Below are 5,372 nucleotides of genomic sequence, written 5' to 3'. Positions count from 1 at the left end.
GGGTAGAAAAAGTGCGGACGGAGAGACAAAGGTACCTCAGTGGTTTTCGTTTACAGACAACTATACTCTGTTTTTTTTTCATCTGTCCATCTGCCTGTGTGTTTTTGTATGGTAAACACTGCGTCCCGGGCTTTAGATAGTTACATTCAGCTTACATTCAACGATTATAATAATATCGCTTTAGATAGTTACATTCAGCTTACATTCAACGATTATAATAATATCCTATTTCGAATATTAACGGTGTAATTCGCATACAGTAAATTATTAAAACACTTTTCAGTTGCAAATGTACACCCAGATATCCTTTTATTTACCTAATACTTACAAATAGCGTAACTATCTAAAGCCCGGGACGCAGTGTTACCATACAAAAACACACAGGCGGATGGACAGATGAAAAAAAACAGAGTATAGAAAGTGAGAGTGCGTCCTCGCAGGCCTGGTTACACTATATCGAACAGGCGAATAAAACTCGACATCTTCAATACTGTCAGTTTAGTCGCGACTGAATAAGGTTGTTCTCTTCATTTGCACAAAACGAAGAATATAACAACTTGGCAACAATCCAGTAAACTAATAAATGTAAATAGTTTCTTTCTTTTTTTATAATGTTTGCTTTGACAGTGTGACTGAATGTTTTGAAAATGGAAAAATGTATAAATAAAAAATTTAAAAAAATAAAAAGTAAGCACCCACTGCTCTCGCTATCTCTCTCTGCCAAACATATATTTTATATATATATATATATATATATATATATATATATATACAGTATATATATATATATATATATATATAGTATATATATGTATATCTCTCTCTCTCTCTTCTCTCTCTCTCTCTCTCTCTCTCTCTCTCTCTCTCTTAGTATATATATATATATATATATATATAATTTAACATGCAATTATTTATTTGTTACATTTTCATTCTAATAAATAAATCATGCATATCGTATCCTAAAATGCCTGTATCTTTAATTCTACGCGAAACACCTTTTACAGACCTTTTTAAGCTTTTTTATAGACCTTTCCTACATCACCCAACAAGAGCAGCAAGAACAAATTCCTCGCTGGACGAGTGGGTTCCGTGGTCGACTATCAATCTGGAAGCCAAGTTCACTTCTAACCCACGGCTACAATCTGATCCATTTACATCTCATCCACATCTCTAATCTGATCCTATTTACAGCTAATCCATGACTGTAATTTGAACCTATTTATATGCAATCTACCACTATAATCTTCTTATATATATTTGCATTTATTCCACGGTTATAATCTGATCCTATTTACATCTAATCCACAGATATAATCTGATCCTATTTACATCTAATCCACAGATATAATCTGATCCTATTTACATCTAATCCTTTGCTATAATTTGAACCTATTTATATGCAATCTACCACTATAATCTTCTTATATATATTTACATCTAATCCACAGATACTATAATCGAATTCAATTTACATTTAATCCACAGCTGTTACCTAATTATATTCATCTATTCCAAAGCAGTAATCTGACCCCATTTACATCCAATCCAAGGACGACAGTTAATATCCAGCAAAAAACTTAATTACACATGAAAAGCTTATTCCAACCTCCATCTAATCTACCACTAAGAGCTCATCCACAGCTAAAAAGCTCATCCGCAGCTAGAAGCTATTCTCCTTCAATAAGAGATGGAGAATTTTTTTCGTTTTGTCCTCCTTCGACTTCCCCAGCTAAAAGCCCATTTCCCCGGGCCCAAGCTAATCCCCTCTCGCGCGTGAGGGGGAGGGGGGGGGAGAGAAATCCCCTTTTATTCAGCGCAGCCGAGGCACCGGACCAAAAATAACCGGGTCAGCCGCCCCTGGAAAGCATGCATGGAAAAATTGCTTGCTTCGATGCTTTGTGTCTCTCGTAGTGTTTTTTCTTCTTCTTCTTCTTCTCCTTTTTGATGCTCTGTTGTCTTGTTAGTGTCTGATTTCTTTATTCTATTGAGATGTTTAATGCTTATCTTATCTTTATATTTATATGAACATCTGTTTTGTGTGTCTCCTAGTTTTTTTCTCTCTCTCTGTTTTGTTATGCTCTATTTTCTTGTTAGTCTGATTTTTTTTATTCTATTGAAATGTTTAATGCTTATATTACTTTAAGTTTATATGAACATCTTTTTTGTGTCTTTCCTAGTTTGTTATCATCTTAATTTTTTTTTGGTGCTGTTTTCTTGTTAGTTTCTGATTTTTCTTATTCTATTGAAATGTTTATTGCTTATATTATCTTTACGTTTATACGAATATCCTTCGAAGGCATTTATTGATTTCTTGACGCTTTTTCAAATTTCTAACACTTAATAGTTTCTCGTATAGTTTCTTTACTGGAATATTTTTTATTTCTTTAACTAATTCCTTGAGGCTTTTTTTTCTTCGCTTAATTGCACTTAAGTACTTAATCAGTGAACAGATATACATTTGATTTTCTCGCCATTTCAGTTTAAGGTGCTTTTCATTACAACGTTATTTGATGATTGCAGCTGATCTATTTACTTTTCTATGCTTTCTTTTTCATTAGAATAGTTTTCATTGCTTTATATCAATCTGTTTTACATACTCTCTCCTTCATGTTCTATGCTTTTAGATTTTGATGGAACTTTGAGTTTTTTATCTTAATTTGAGATTTTTTTTCATCAAAACCTCTTCCTTGCTTTGACTTACTTTATTAAGATAATACATCTAGTGCCTTCATTAAAATACCTTTGATGCTAAGTATCCTTGTGTTTTACATCTGTTAAAATATATTTGATGTTTTTTTTGTATTTAAAACATATAGGTATACTCTCTTCAGCAAGTTATTCTCGCTGCTAACATTATGTTACTTTCCTCCAAGATTGAACATGAATGCCCAGCAAAACATCCACAGCTAAAAACTAAGCCACAGATAAAAACTAATCCACAGAAGCTAAAAGCTAACCCCCAGCTAAAAGTTTATCAACAACTAACAGCTTATCCCCTGTTGAATGCTAATCCCCAGCTAAAATCTAATCCACAGCTGAAAGCTAATACCCAACTAAAAGATAATCAACAGCTAAAAGCTTATCAACAGCTAAAAGCTCATCCCCAGCTAAAGGCCCATCCCAGCTAAAAGTTAATCCCTACCTAAAGGCTAATCCCCAGCTAAAAGTTAATCAATAGCTAAAAGCTAATCAACAGCTAAAAGTGAATCCTCAACTTAAAGCAAATTGCCAACTTAAAGCTAATCCCCAGCTAAAAGCTAAACAACAGCTAAAAGCTCATCCCAGCTAAAGGCTCATCCCAGCTAAAAGCTAATCTCCAGCTAAAAGCTAATCCCCAGCTAAAAGCTAATCTCCAGCTAAAAGCTTATCCCCAGCTAAAAGCTAATCAACAACTAAAAGCTAATCCACAGCTAAAGGCTAACCCATGCTAAAAGCTAAACCCCAGATAAAAGCTAATCCACAGCTAAATGCTAATCCCTGACTGGGAGCTCATCCCCAGCTAAAAGCTAATCAACAGCTAAAAGCTAATCCCCAGTTAAAAGCTAATCCACAGCTAAATGCTCATCCCTGACTGGGAGCTCATCCACAGCTAAAAGCTGGTCCCCGACTGGGAGCTAATCCCCAGCTAAAAGCTAATCCCCAGCTGAAAGCTAATCCCCAGCTAAAGGTTAATCCCCAGCTAAAATCTAATCCACAGCTAAAATCTAATCCCCAGCTAAAAGCTAATCCCCAGCGAAAAGCTAATCCCTGACTGGGAACTCATCCCCAGCTAAAAGCTAATCCACAGCTAAAATCTAATCCCCAACTAAAAGCTAATCAACAGCTAAAAGCTAATCCCCAGTTAAAAGCTAATCCACAGCTAAATGCTAATCCCTGACTGGGAGCTACTCCCCAGCTAAAAACTAATCCCCGGCTGAAAGTTAATCCACAGCTAAATGCTAATCCCCAGCTAAAAGCTAATCCCCAGCTGAAAGCTAATCCCCAGCTAAAGGCTAATTCCCAGCTAAAATCTAATCCACAGCTAAAATCTAATCCCAACTAAAAGCTAATTCCCAGCTAAAAACCAATCCCCAGCTGAAAGCTAATCTCCAGTTAAAATCTAATCCCCAACTAAAAGCTAATTCCCAGCTAAAAACCAATCCCCAGCTAAAAGCTAATCTCCAGCTAAAGGCTAATCCCCAGCTAAAATCTAATCCACAGCTTAAAGTTAATCCCAGCTAAAAACTAATTTCCAGCTAAAAACCAATCCAAAACTAAAAGCTAATCACCAGCTAAAGGCTAAACCCCAACTTAAATCTAATCCACAGCTAAAAGCTAATTCCCAGTTAAAAACCAAATCCAAAGCTAAAAGCTATTCCCCTTCAATAAGAGATGGGATTTTTTTTTTCCTCCTTCGAGTTCCCCAGCTAAAAGCCCATTTCCCCGGGCCCAAGCTAATCCCCTCTCCCGCGTGCGGGGTGAGGGGGGTGAGGGGGGACATCCCCTTTCATTCAAAGTAGCCGAGGCACCGGACCAAAAATAACCGGGTCAGCCGTCTCTGGAAAGCAGGCATGGAAAAATTGCTTGCTTCGATGCTTTTTATCTCCCCTAGTGTGTGTGTGAGTGTGTGTTTATTTGTTTGTGGTGGTGGAGAGAGAGAGAGAGAGAGAGAGAGAGAGAGAGAGAGAGAGAGAGAGAGAGAGAGAGAGAGAGAGGCTTTGTTTTCTTGTTAGTTGAAGTCACGTAAAGCCACAGGCCAAGCACTGGGACTTATGAGGTCATTCAGCGCTGAAACGGAAACTGACAGTAAAAGGTTTGAAAGGCGTAACAGGAGGAAAACCTCAAAACAGTTGCACTATGAATCAAAGTGTTAGGAGAAGGTGGAAAGTTAGATGGAAGAAAGAGAATAGGAGAGGAGGTATAGTGAAAGGATTGAAAGGGGGCTGCAGCTAGGGGCCGGAGGGACGCTGTAAAGAACCTTAAACTGACGGCACTATCTCCCTACAGGAAGTTTTCTTATTAGTTTTTTTTTTTTTTGTTTTTTTTTTTTTTTGGGGGGGGGGGGGGTTTTTTTTTTTTTGGGGGGGGGGGGGGTTATTTCAATGAGATACCTAATGCCTATAGTTTCTCATGCTGTTTTTCACCGAAATATTTTTGTTTTGTTTTAATTAATTTCTGGTTAATTCTTTGCTTAAATGGTTTTTTTTTTATTGACGTTTCAAATACCTTTAGTTTCTTATACTGTTTCTTCACTGGAATATTTTTGATGGCTGTAATTCATTTTTTGATGTTTGTTTCTTTGCCTAAAAGCACTGAGTGCTTGATCATCAAGCAGATGCATATTTCATTTTTATTTATTTTAACCTTCAAGTTGCTCTAGTTACTAATGA

The 5,372-nt window shown here is 36.6% G+C and overlaps 1 pseudogene; it reads left to right on the top strand.

The window, feature by feature from the left end:
- Positions 1-3,131, top strand: part of LOC135202779 (protein zer-1 homolog) — a 116,307-nt pseudogene extending 113,176 nt beyond the window's left edge.
- The last annotated feature ends 2,241 nt before the right edge of the window (positions 3,132-5,372 follow it).

This window comes from Macrobrachium nipponense, chromosome 33 (assembly GCF_015104395.2).
Source record: "Macrobrachium nipponense isolate FS-2020 chromosome 33, ASM1510439v2, whole genome shotgun sequence".
Lineage (NCBI taxonomy): Eukaryota > Metazoa > Arthropoda > Malacostraca > Decapoda > Palaemonidae > Macrobrachium > Macrobrachium nipponense.
The sequence above is the reverse complement of the archived record's forward strand: the minus strand, read 5'-3'. Positions and strand labels throughout refer to the sequence as shown.